This window comes from Dendrobates tinctorius, unplaced genomic scaffold (genome assembly GCF_039654945.1).
Source record: "Dendrobates tinctorius isolate UK_male_01 unplaced genomic scaffold, ASM3965494v1 ptg000073l, whole genome shotgun sequence".
Classification (NCBI taxonomy): domain Eukaryota; kingdom Metazoa; phylum Chordata; class Amphibia; order Anura; family Dendrobatidae; genus Dendrobates; species Dendrobates tinctorius.
Window position 1 is genome coordinate 11,773,696 of NW_027361741.1, and position 14,649 is coordinate 11,788,344.

A 14,649-nucleotide genomic window follows, 5' to 3' on the forward strand; every position below is an offset into this window, starting at 1 on the left:
CTTTGTGCGAAATCCGCACCGTTTTTACACCTGCCACATAAAATCTGCACTAAATCCGCATGTAAAACGCAGGTCATTTTACCTGCGGATTTATCAAAATCCGGCAGAAAAATCCACAGCAGAATCCGCAACGTGTGCATATACCCTGATATATGATCATATCCTAAAATGGACACTGTACACTTGAGCATTTTAGTGCTCGCTCTTCACTAATCTTCAGTGTAAAGAAGAACAAGGAGTCCTGGAAGTGATGATATGGCTATCACAGGATCCTGATGTCAACATCATCCAGTCTGTATGAAATTAAATGAAACGACAGAAAGATTTGCACAAGCCTACATACGCAGAAGATATTTGGTTAGTTCTCAAAGATGTTTCTGCCAAGTTCCTACGAATTTCCTTTATAAACTATATTCAAGAGCTGATGCTTTGATGCGGTTTTGAAGGTAGAGGGTGATCACATCATATATTGATTTTATCTAGATTTCTATTTTGTTAATTGATTTAGCTTTTTGTTAATTGATAAAAAATAAACTTTTTATGCTTCTAGTTTTTTAAAGCAATTTTAATTTGCAGCATTCATTCCACACATGCCTAAAACTTTTGCACAGTATGCAGTAGATCAAGTGCTTCAAAGAAGCAGACAAACTGCAGTCACGATCATGTTGCACTGGCTGAATGTTATGACAAGAGAAGTGGTTCATGTAGAACACTGCACATGGAAAATATTACAAGTATGCTGGTTGCCATAACTGGTTTGCATATGGCTGTTTATGTCATTGATCATATGGCTTCATCAAACTATACATTGCACGTTCAGCCTTATAAGATGAAACAGGACTGTCATTTTAAACCTCCATAAGACTCCCATATTTATTATGGTCTCTTATGGCATTGTTATTGCATAAATAATTGTGTTTTACCCCTTAACGACAACTGACACGCATAAAAATGGCAGCCGCTAAGGGGCCTTATTTCCTCATCACTGTTTTAAAAAGGCGATTGGGAATAAGGTAATAGGGGGTGGAGAATATCCAGGGTTTCAGATACCGGGTGTAGTTAAGACCCTGGACAGCACGATGAGGGCTGTTTTTTTTTTGGTCCCCAATCATGTAAAAAAGAAAGTAAGAAAAAAGAAAGATCTGGTGTAAAAATAATTTCTCTCTCCTCTGACATGATCTGATTTTGAGAGCAAATGCTGAATTGGAATTGGGGAAAGAAAATTATAAAAATGGGATTGGGGTGGGGGAGATCAAATGACGAATCGGGAGTGGGGGGTGGGAAGAGCAAATGATAATGAATTGAGGGTGGGGGCAGAGCAAATGATGTATTGAGGGTGGAGGAAAACAAATGATGCCGAATATGTGGTGAGGGTAAATGATGATGAATAGAGGGTAGGGGTGGAAGAGAGAGGGGACATGACATAATGATTTTGGGCAGAGGGGTGCATGTAAATATAATGAATCGGGGGAGCAGGACGTACAGAGAGGGGGATGTTGAGGACGATGGTAATGAATTGGGGGAAAGAGTACAGGTGTTAATTAATTTATATATTTATTGGGTGGGGAAAGAAGCTATGTATAGTTAGTGGGGCAAAGTGGTGGATTACAATTTATATTTGAAATGGTGGGTTGCATAATAACTAATTACCGTATATACTCGCGTATGAGCCGAGATTTTCAGCCCTTTTTTGGGGCTGAAAATCCCCCTCTCGGCTTTATACGCGAGTCATATACCTCAGGGAGTCAGCGGGGGAGGGGGAGCAGGGGTGTCAGATCATACTGACTACCCTGACACGTCTCTGCAGCCCCCTGCTTGTCCCACGGTCTCAGGCTCCTTCCTTCAGCGGTCACGTGGTACCGCTCATTAAAGTCATGAATATGCACATATTCATGGATTTAATTAGCGGTACCATGTGACCACTGAAGGAAGGAGCCTGAGACCGTGGAGAAGTGGGCTGCAGAGATCGCGCCAGGAGGGGGTAAGTATATGTGATATTCACCTGTTCCGGGTCCATCGCTGCTTACTGCTGTCTGCCAGGTCCTCTGTCAGTGACGATTAGACAGCAGAGGGCGCGATGATGTAGTCAGTGCGCACCCTCTGCTGAACGTCACTGCAGAGACCCGGCAGACAGTGGCGAGCAGCGATGGACCCTGGACAGGTGAATATTGCAGGTGCTGTATCCTGAGCCAGCGGCGACACTGGCATCTATCCCCCATAGTGCGCCGGTGTCTCCGCCTGCTCAGGACCCGGCACCTGGCTCCCAGCGAGGAGAGGTGAGTATGTCATTTAATGTTTTTATTTGCAGCAGCAGCGGCAACATATGGGGCATAATGTATGTGTTAGGGACGGCGGAACACGCTAAATATTAAATAACACAAAGTGCGTTCGCCGCCCAGGGTCCACCGTGCAGAGGTGTTAATCTGCTGCTATATAATGGCAGACATGCTATATGGCGGTATAATTTGCACGGGTTCAACGTCACCCAATGTGTGCAGAGCGGACTCTGTTAACTCATAGAGGCGCTGTAACATAAACACCGAGCCTGTTAGACTCACAGGTCTCAGCGAAATTGCACGCACGATATCTGGTCACTGGACATGGATCCAAGACAGGGGACGGTGTCCGTCTAGACCTACCATGCGTGCGGCGTTGCTACTGCAGACGCCGGTAAGTGCTGCTGAATGCAGCGCGGTGGCAGACACAGTCGCTATGCGATAGTGCCGTGAGAGACGTGACACCACCGGACGCTAGTGCAGAGGTGCGGATGTGCACAGTGGCCTATGACTTGCCACTGACTGGCGCTGACTAATACTAAGTCCCTATCCACACATGTAATATCAGAGGGAGGGGAATCTTAATAAGTCAGTCACCAGAATCATACATCCATCACCATTCACACATCTAGCAAGAAGAGTCTATACTAGCGCATGGCCAAGCATGTGCCCACGCGAGAACCTTGGACCGCAGGTGAGGCGGAACAAAGGTCTTGCTCGGCGGCACTGGCTCAGGGATGACTGGAACCATGGACTCCGGATTCCCAGTGAGGGGCGCGGAATGATCCGCGGGCACCTCCGCAGAGGCTACTTGGACACTGCCCCACATGCACCTTCCCACACAGTCCTTGCTCCAGCCCAGTATACTCCCCGAGGACCACTCTATATGAGGGGAATGGCAACGGAGCCAGGGGAGTTCGAGAAGCACCTGGTCGATGCCCTTAGGCATAATGAGCAGGGACAACACCTCGTGATGAGACGGGGAGATTGAGAACCCCAGGGGTTCTGTGTGGTGGGTAACCTGAGACGGTAAAGTAGATCCGTTGACCACTCTAACGGTCACGGGGAGAGGAAGTGGCACCAGTGGAATGGCGTGTTTTTGGACGAAGGCTGAAGACATAGTTTCCTTCTGCCCCAGAGTCCACTGTGACCTCTACCTCCCAGGTGGAAGCACCGCTATCTAACGTCACTCGGAATACCGGTTTGGAGGAGAAAGTTTTCATGTTAGGTAGCTCTCCACCAACTGCCACTGGAGGTGAACGTTTTTTTCAACCGCTGAAGACACCTGTTAGCCAGGTGGCCCGAATGACGACACAGGTAGCAGCAAGTGAAGCCCTGTGCCGGATGCAGTTTCGGACCGGTATGAGACACGTCCATGGGCTCAGGAGGTAAAGCTTCAAGATCAGGGGATTCCAGAAATTCAGAGAAGTCGGGAGCCGACCTAAGCTGTCTGTCTGGATTGAGTACGCTCCAGCCCGCGCTCTGTAAAACGGAGGTCAATATGGGTGGAGATCGCTATCAACTCTTCCAGGCTTGTGGGGACCTCCCTGGTAGATAAAGCATCTTTGACATGCTCAGCCAACCCTCTCCAGAACACAGGGATGAGTGCTTTATCAGGCCACTCGAGCTCGGAAGCCAGTGTCCGGAAACGAACGGCGTACTGACTGACTGACAGGGATCCCTGTGTTAATGCAAGTAGCTGGAGAGAGGTGTCGTGAGTGACCTGTGGCCCCAAAAAGTCCTGCTTCAGAGATGTTAGGAACTGAGCAGCGGTCCGAACCCCTGGGTCACCACGCTCCCACAGTAGCGTGGCCCACTCCAACGCCCTGCCCGACAGAAGGGAAACGAGAAACCCCACCTTGGCCCGTTCTGTAGGCAATCATGCGACCAGTAGCTCAAGCTGGATGGAGCACTGGCTCACGAAACCCCTGCAGGAAGCGCTGTTGCCAGAAAATTTATCGGGCAACGGGAGGTGGGAAACTGTCCGTGCAGGCGTGGACGTGGACTCACGTGAGACAGCCTCTGTGACTGCCTGGGCAGCAGCCTCAGTAAATGTCGCAGCTGAGGTGGCACTCTCGAGAGTAGCCAACCTGCCCTCCAGCTGCCGAATGTACTGCAGAAGCTGCCAGACCCTGGCGCTAGTATAATGTTAGGGACGGCGGAACGCACTAAATATTAAATAACAGAAAGTGCGTTCGCCGCCCGGGGTCCACCGTGCAGAGGTGTTAAACTGCTTCTATATAATGGCAGACACGCTATATGGCGGTATAATGCGCATGGGTTCAACGTCACCCGATGTGCGCAGAGCAGACTCTGTTAACTCACAGAGGCGCTGTAACATAAACACTGAGCCTGTTAGACTCACAGGTCTCAGCGAAATTGTACGCACGATATCTGGTCACAGGACACGGGTCCAAGACAGGGGATGGTGTCCGTCTAGACCTACTGTGCGTGCGGCGTCGCTACTGCAGACGCCGGTAAGTGCTGCTAAATGCAGCGCGGCGGCAGACACAGACGCTATGCGATAGTGCCGTGAGAGATGTGACACCACTGGACGCTAGTGTAGAGGTGCGGTGTGCACAGTGGCCTATGGCTTGCCACTGACTGGCGCTGCCTCTAATACTAAGTCCCTATCCACACACGTAATATCAGAGGGAGAGGAATCTTAATAAGTCAGTCACCAGAATCATACATCCATCACCATTCACACATGTAGCAAGAAGAGTCTATACTAGCACATGGCCGAGAGGCCATGCGAGCCTTTTATAGCCATGCGCTACCAGGACCTTCCAGATCTCTGAGATGGACCAATCAGATCTGGAGAAGGACCTGAGCACGTGACTCCCGACCTCCAATGGGAGATCGTCTCGTGAGCATGCTCAGTGGAGCGGCAGAGGAACTTCGTCTCAGGAATGACTTGCTGCAGAGCAGCATGTGAGGCTCTGGATTCTTGTTGTGCAGCTGCAGGAATCCGACGCCTAACATTATGGGGCAGCTTATGGGGGCATAATCTATGGAACATCTTATGGGGGCATAATCTATGGAACATCTTATGGAGCAGCATATGGGGGCATAATCTATCGAGCATCTTATGGGGGCATAATCTATGGAGCATCTTATGGGGCATTTTATGGGAGCATAATCTATGGAACATCTTATGAGGGCATAATCTATGGAGCATCTTATGGGGCATTATCTAAGGAGCATCTTATGGGGGCATAATCTATGGAGCATTTTATCGGGGGCATAATCTATGGAGCATTTTATGGGGGCATAATCTATGGAGCATCTTATGGGGGCATAATCTATGGAACATCTTATGGGGCATAATCTAAGGAGCATGTTATGGGGGCATAACCTTTGTGCAGCATTATATGGGGCAAATTCTATGGACCATCTTATGGGTCCATTATTAACCTTTGTGCAGCATTATATGAGGTGTATTTTGTATGGAGCATCTTATGGGGCCATCATGAAATGTATGGAGCATTACATGGGGCTCCTGATTCAATTTGGATATTCAAAAACATTTATCCTACTGATGTCTCAATTAATTTTACTTTTATTGGTATCTATTTTTATGTTTGACATTTACCAGTAGCTGCTGCATTTTCCACCCTAGGCTTATATACAAGTCTATATGTTTTCCCTGTTTTTTGTGGCAAAATTAGGGGGGTCGGCTTGAACACGAGTAAATATGGTATATATTAATGGTGGGTGCACGTATTCAGCTGAGTAATGTAGAAGTTGATGAATGTGTTCTGGAAGCGGTGCTCTAGATAACTGTGTGTTATTTTATGTAGAGACGAGTCCTGGCTGGAAGAAATGTTGGCGGTCTGTGCTGGATGAAGGAGAAAAGCGAAGATGAAGCACTAGAACTAGAGACATCACCAGTGAGTCAGTGTGTTATTTGTACACTGACACTATACATTATATACTGTGTACAGCGCTTCTGTGTATAATGTCCCTTGTGATCTCTATATTACCTGTACACTATATACAGAGCTCCTGTGTTTAATGTCACTAGTGAGCTTTGTATTACCTGTACACTGACACTATATATAGATTTCCTGTGTATAATGTCAATGGTGATCCCTATATTACCTGTACATTATATACAGAGTTCCTGTGTATAATGTCACTGGTGATCACTGCATTACCTGTGCACTGACACTATATATATAAAACTCCTGTGTATAATGTCACCGGTGATCCCTGTATTACCTGTACAACGACACTATATATAGAACTCCTGTGTAAAAAAAGAAAAGAAGCCAGCGCTGCTTAAGGTTAGAACGCATAACATAAAGTGAATCTGCACATAATATCTAACTGTATTCAAAATGAGATATTTGGCAAAAAAAATGGTCAATTCAATTGAGCCACCCCGCCGCGCCAAGGCAATCTCATGGGGGGGGTCCTACTCTACGTTTTTAATAAACACTGTGCCATTACGGCCTCCTAGATACATTAAAAGCAAGACCACTTTAAGTGCAATCCGTACCTGAGCATTTCTGGATCGCTCCCATGAAGCCAGAAAAAGCAAGTGCAGATGAAGGCCAACCAGGTCTGAATGCAGACATATCAGGTTTAGCCTCCACACATTGCCTGACCAGCAAACATAGATGAAGGGCAATGCAGGGTCAGACACAGGTGCACAATTAAATAAAGCTTGGGGCAGGGCGGGGCTGCTGTGTGTGTGCACAGCAGCCTAGATCCATCACAGTGAACACAGAAAAAATGGCGAACATAACCCAGCGCGCACAGCAAAAGTGGTGGTCAGCCACAAACCAACATGCAAAAAAGAAAAGAAGCCAGCGCTGCTTAAGGTTAGAACGCATAACATAAAGTGCATATGCACAATTAGGGGGGTCGGCTTATACACGAGTAAATACGGTATATATTAATTTTGGGTGCACGTATTCAGCTGAGTAATGTAGAAGTTGATGAATGTGTTCTGGAAGCGGTGCTCTAGATAACGGTGTGTTATTTTATGTAGAGACGAGTCCTGGCTGGAAGAAATGTTGGCGGTCTGTGCTGGATGAAGGAGAAAAGCGAAGATGAAGCACTAGAACTAGAGACGTCACCAGTGAGTCAGTGTGTTATTTGTACACTGACACTATACATTATATACTGTGTACAGCGCTTCTGTGTATAATGTCCCTTGTGATCTCTATATTACCTGTACACTGACACTATCTCTCTCTCTCTCTCTCTCTCTCTCCTTCCCGGCCAGCGATTCCTTTAAATTTCTTCATTTTCAGGATCCGTCTGAAAACGGATCCTATGACATCCGCATCCGTTCACATCACTTGAGATATCATTGGTGATCTTTGTACTACCTGTACACTTACACTATACACTGTATACTATGTACAGAGCTCCAGTGTATAATGACATTTATGGTAATATTAATAATGTTTTTTTTTATTAATTAGTATTGTAGTATTTGATCATTAGGTGGTGGAAATATATGGTCTGGTAACAGCCGGTATTTGTTCTTTGTATGTGGTATTATTCGGTAACTATGTGGTGGTAATATGTGGTCTCGTCATGGGGTGGCAGTTGTCGTGACCCAGCTGTCAGGTGACCTGGGACCAGAGACTCCTTCCCTGTCCCTACCACTAAGGGGTGCTCTTGCTCGCCCTATTCCCTGGGATACTTCTGAAGGTGAAGATGCCTGGGCCGCCACCCTTGCCTTATCTCCTGAATTAGTCATCCATCTGTTCTCTTCCCCCGCCGAGGGAAAAGGAGCACTACTGTGCACCGCTGTACACCAACCCGACAAACAAGGCAACACAAACAAAAGTAAACTGAAAACACCAAGCGTACGAATATTCACTCACATATAACAAATAAATGCACTGATGAGTGGAGAATGGGGGAATAACCAAAGTAAGAGGAGGGAAGAGAATTATCACACTTACAAACGACGCAACAGTCACAGATAACTCCTCCAAAACTCCTTCTCATACAAACAGCTCTTCTTCAAGCCATGCAGCAAAAGCTAGTTCTGATATGGGTTTGAATCAGGATCCAGATTATAAAGGAGATGGGAGTGGCTAATTGTGCTCAGCTGAGAGCTCATACTCCCAAAGTTTCCAACATGGCCGATTAATCCCTGTTCTGCCAAAATAAATAAATACCATTTAAAAAGAAGGAGCAGTGCTTCTATTCAGTGCAGGAGTAGGAGCAATTAGACGCTGTGGCCTTCTGGTTCTTCTCTGTTGTGGTAACCCCATGACAGTATCCCCTCTTCTACAAGGGACCTCCGGATCCTCAGGACGGGGTTTATCGGGGTGTGCCCACATCCTCTCCTCAGGACTGTACTCCCTCCAATGTACCAGATACTGAAGCAACTGATGAACTAGATAAGAATCCCTGATTTTCGCAATCCGAAACTCCAAGTTTCCATCGACAATAACAAGAGATGGTGGTAGTAGTTATGGTATCGAAGATGTAAAGTATTTTTTGAGGACAGAACGGTGAAATACATTATGGATCCTAAAGGTGGGCGGCAAAGCAAGGCAGAATGCTACTGGATTGACAATGGCTACGATCTTATAAGGGCCGATAAACTTGGGACCCAATTTCCAAGATGAAACCTTCAACTAAATGTTACTAGAGGACAACCACACCAAGTCACCAACACACAGGTCCGGACCCACCAAATGTCTCCGATCAGCAACACCCTTATATTTGTATCCAATCTTCCTCAACTTATCTGTAACTCAGTGCCATACGGATGTAATAGATGATGAAAAACGTTCCTCTTCAGGTAATGCAGAAGGATGATTTCTATTAAAAGAGCTGAACTGAGGATGGAATTCATACGCCTCGAAAAATGGGGAAATATCAGTAGATTCATAATGATTATTTACTGCGAATTCAGCTAACGGTAAATAGGTAACCCAATCCTGCTGATTCTCAGACACAAAACAGCTAAGGTAAGTCTCCGGATTTTGGTTAAACTGTTCAGTCTGTCCATTAGACTGCGGGTGAAATGCAGAAGAAAATGACAGATGGATCCCCGGACGGGTGCAAAATGCCCTCCAAAACTTGGAAACAAACTGTACCCCCAGTCAGAAACAATATCGGTCAGGATCCCATGTAATTTTACAATTTTCCTGACGAAAATATGTGCCAAGGACATGGTGTTCGTTAAAGCTGGTAATGCGATAAAATGAGACATGTTACTGAATCTATCTACCACCACCAGAATTACAGTATTCCCTGCTGACACAGGTAGATCCATGATAAAATTGACCGACATGTGAGTCTAAGGTCCAGATTTTGGATATCCTGTTCAGTCTGTCCATTAGACTGCGGGAGAAATGCAGAAGAAAATGACAGATGGATCCCCAGACGGGTGCAAAATGCCGTCCAAGCAAATTGTACCTCCCCCCCTCGGGTCAGAAACAATATTGGTCGGGAGCCTGTGTAATTTTACAATTTTCCTGACGAAAATATGTGCCAAGGATTTGGCGTTCGGTAAAGCTGGTAATGCAATTGTGGGGAAGGTGACCTGACGGACGGACGGACTTGTCAGAGTGGAGAAGGAAAGGTTTGCACAGTTTAGATAGGTGTCAGTTACTACAGTGGGAAACAGCTAGGAAAGTGTAGTGGACGTACAGTACCTTGGGTTGACCATTAGAGGGCAGGGAGGAGTGTGAGCAAAGGACTTGACAACAGCTTAGGGCTTAGGAAACCGTTGATCATGGGGGAGGAGTTACAGGGAACCAGGAAAGGTATAAATTTGAAGGAGGGTTCCAGAAAGTTCCAGTCCCCAGGGGGAGCTCAAGTGACAGGAGGACTACGACAGTTTGTGCACTCTGAGGAAAACCAAACCAGGGGGACTGAGGAGAGAGAACGTCAGGGGGGTGGTCCTGACAGGAAAGTACCGCAGTATAGATGAGGCACCGAGGTAAAGCATACCGTATTGAGCGAGACGACTGTTCAGTAAAAGTACTGTTTGTTACGGGCCTAAGGTGGCCACAGTGACGGATCTGACAGGAGCGTCAACAGGTGAAGAGGGGACAGTACGTATATGTACGTCCCCGGTGTAAAGTACGGTGTGCGGGAAACGGCCCTGAAAACGGAGGGCCGATAAGTGAAGTGAAGTGCGATGTACTTCGGAGGCCGTCAGGCGGACGGCAAGAAAATAAACTTGGACCTGTTGTACCCGACATTTGCCTCATTCGTGTCTCTGTTACATCTCTGCGCGGTAAGAGAGGGACCACCCCCCAGCTCAGCCCACCGAACCTACACTTGGCGTAGTCGGCAGGATCAACGCCGCTAATACGTCATCTTCTGCGGCAGGCCTGCCCTAAAGGATGGAGAAAGACTTGGACTACGCTGCTTGGATTACAAATACCTGTGGATTACAAATTACCCACCTGTGGATTACAATTTGGGAGCACTGTGGCGTATCTGCGTCGCCAGCAGAAGATCCGGGGAGGTACCAGGACTGGTGCAAGATGGCAGTGATGCTTAAGTGCAGAGGAGAGATCCAGGTGTTTGCTGTAGTTCTCAATGGACTGGGCCCCCCTCCTACGTACCCCAGGGACCAGCGCTGTGTCCCGGGAGGCCGATGCGCCCTCATACTGGACCCTGACAAGTGGGTGGAAAGGCCTGCCAATGCCCCACCCAGCAGAGGGAGTGGCACAGAGCAGAAGTTTGGCTGCGGCTGTCTGGCGCCATTCGAGTGCTTCCCACCGGACGGTATGAGACGTTGCGGGTGTCGAGGCATCGGCCGCCTGGAGTGGCAATGGCGGCGGGATATTGAGCTCCACCAGAAAGTGACATCTTCGGAGCCACGAGCAGGCAGCAGGATGGTGAGCTGGGAAGCGGTGCCTGTGCGGAATCAGCGGGAGCGGCCACCCAGAATACCGGCGGAGAATTTGACCGCAGAGCCCCAAATCCTGGAGGCTAGCCCCGTCGGACGGCAGGGTGAAGAGCAGAAACTGTGGAAGGAGCTGCGTGATGACGTAACGGAGGCCGCGGCGCCGGGGAAGGTGAGAGATCCTCCGGTCCCGCCAGTGGCTCCGCAAGCGGCCCCCACCATTCGGCTACAGCACGCGACAGCCTGTGCACCCAAGAAGCCTGTCACAGGAGGCCCTTCCCTCTATGCTGAACTGAGTGGGGCCTCCATTCCTGAAACACCCCGCCCGGAGACGCCACGCATGGTGCCGCCGGAGCGGAGCCTGATCCCAGAGGGCGCTGTTGCGCTTCCCCTGCCACCAGCAACCTCATTTGTCAAATCGGTCACTACTCCGGCCCCGGCTGAAACGTCGAGTGTGGCCTACCCTGCGGCCGCGGTTATGCCAGAGTTGGAACTGGCTGCAGCCTATTTGGCAGGCCCTGTGCCCCCACCCACCGAGAACCCGGCTGCCCCCATTCGCCATTCGGATCCAGCGGCTGCTGGGCCGCAGAAACCATCGGCTGCCTCTGCCCTGCCCTCTTCTTCGGCGGAGCCCCGCCCATCAGACTCTAGAGCCTGCTCTGTACCCTCCGTGTGGGTTGCAGAGGTTATTAAGGGGAAGAAGGCACGTGAGCAAGCGATTTGGAAACAGCTGCATGAAAAGTGAGAGTCAAGTATGGCGGCTAAGAGATCGAAGGGACGGCTGGTGTACACCAACGTGGCAAAAGGCTATGGTTTCATCCGAGATCAGACTGGTCAAAAGGTTTATGTTAACGTGGCCTCCATACGTCACGGCCGGGCTCTTAAGGAGGGGGACTTATTGTCAAATTATAAAGAATACTGCCCCCGCGGATATTATGCGGTGGCAGTACTGGCGGAGCCTGAAGAATGCGAACCCCCGTAAAGAGGACTGTAGCGGACACTCCTTACACCCCGGGAGTTCCACGGCTGTGGGACCCCTTGCTGCCAGCCACTAGGAAGTGGTTTGGACTTTCGAAGTTTCGTTTAAATGTTTTGTAAAATTACAAGGACAGTTTGCGTCCGAGTTAAAAAAAAAAAAAGGGGTTTAATATAGAAGTTTGGTTTTTTTTGTTTGTTTGTGGTATTAACCCTGGCAAAGTGGGGATGTCAAGAAGAGGGAGTGTCCTTGTCCAAGGAAGGGGGGCGGAAAGGAGAACGTGACGTTTTATTGTTATATGTTGATTTTAAAAGCAAAAGAAAATGAAAAAAAAAAATTATAAAAAATGGGTACTTGTGCTATTATAAAGTTGTTTGATGTATAATATGCAAAAGTAAAATGCAACAGATCCGGGTGAGGGAAGGTCTGAGGAACCAACGGGAAGTGTGAGATCCGAAGAGGGGTCTATGTGTGAAGAGGGTCTGGGAGACCAAGGCGCCGACCATGACATGTAATTGAAAGAAAGGTACAAGAGGTGAAAGATGTGAAAAAGACAACCGTCCTAGGTCAGGTCCCTGACACCACGGACACCCCTGAAGGAGAAAGATGGACGCCGGCAATGATCTGGTAGGTGTGAGGCCTCGATCATGGCGTAACAGACTGTGGAAGGTAACAGAAGGGGAGAGTAGGGGAAGGTGCACGACATAGAGAGAATATGGGTGTACCTAGCCCAGTTTGAAAGACGTTGTCATGTGGCGTGCGCGCTGGTGAGTAGCAGTAGGCTACTCAGAGCATGGTGCTCCCAGTATGGTTCGGCCCCCGCAGGTAGTGGGTTTGGCCCAACAACTGGTCCGACAACAGAGTGTAGGTGAAGCTTCAGAACGACGAAGGCAGGGATGACGATTGTCGAGGGCGACAATAGACAAAGGAAGGGGGAGTGTGGGGAAGGTGACCTGACGGACGGACGGACTTGTCAGAGTGGAGAAGGAAAGGTTTGCACAGTTTAGGTAGGTGTCAGTTACTACAGTGGGAAACAGCTAGGAAAGTGTAGTGGACGTGCAGTACCTTGGGTTGACCATTAGAGGGCAGGGAGGAGTGTGAGCAAAGGACTTGACATCAGCTTAGGGCTTAGGAGACCGTTGGTCATGGGGGCGGAGTTACAGGGAACCAGGAAAAGTATAAATTTGAAGGAGGGTTCCAGAAAGTTCCAGTCCCCAGGGGGAGCTCAAGTGACAGGAGGACTACGACAGTTTGTGCACTCTGAGGAAAACCAAACCAGGGGGACTGAGGAGAGAGAACGTCAGGGGGGTGGTCCTGACAGAAAAGTACCGCAGTATAGACGAGGCACCGAGGTAAAGCATACCGTATTGAGAGAGACGACTGTTCAGTAAAAGTACTGTTGGTTACGGGCCTAAGGCGGCCACAGTGACGGATCTGACAGGAGCGTCATCAGATGAAGAGGGGACGGTACGTATATGTACGTCCCCGGTGTAAAGTACGGTGTGCGGGAAACGGCCATGAAAACGGAGGGCCGATAAGTGAAGTGAAGTGCGGTGTACTTCGGAGGCCGCCAGGCGGACGGCAAGAAAATAAACTTGGACCTGTTGTACCCGATATTTGCCTCATTCTTGTCTCTGTTACATCTCTGCGTGGTAAGAGAGGGACCACACCCCAGCTCGGCCCACCGACCCTACACAATAACATGAGACATCTCACTGAATCTATCTACCACCACCAGAATTACAGTATTCCTCGCCGACACAGGTAGACCCGTGATAAACTCGACCGACATGTGAGTTCAAGGTCACCTTACCTTTTGACACCAAGCAGACTCCCCTCTGCCCTTTCCTACCTGGTGCCTCTGCGCCACATCATACTGCTACGTCACCATTAGACTCTTCCAGGACCAATACTAAAGACGGCATCTGTTCTTACAGGCTCCCAGCCTGGAAAGTATTATTCCTGCCGCTCGGATATGCTGATGGAATGGCGCTACTGCAGTATACTACGGCCCACGGTACTAAAATACAAAAAGAAGACACAGAATAACAAATGTGCAGAAAAACCCTGCAGTAAAACATATAACAATAATCAGCAAGTACTGGTAAAAAGATGACAACAAATACAGGGTATTTAGTCGATACTTTTTTTGCAAAAAAATGTATGCCAAGCTGCTCTACCACGTCAAGGTAACCCTTAATGGAACAGTCCGTATCTAATGTATTCAAAACCTGAACATGTGAGCAGTGTCTAAATGAACAGGACCCAGACAGGCGCTTTATAGTATGGGCACGTGGTGTAAGACAGCTTTTTATGTGCATGTCACACAAGAGAGGGGTGGGGTCTCTTGTGACAGACAGCATCTCTGCATGCAATGCGCATGCGCCATAGGCTGCGGCCGTGCCTCCCTTCTGCTTGTGCTCCGGCTATGCCCTGACCCGGAAGCACCCCCTGACTAATGGCAGACCAGGCAGGGGCATATCAGGCCGCTTCCCCCTGAGGGAGGCGCCTGATTGTTGTATTTCCTAGCACACTGGGCCTCGCTTCATCGTGTG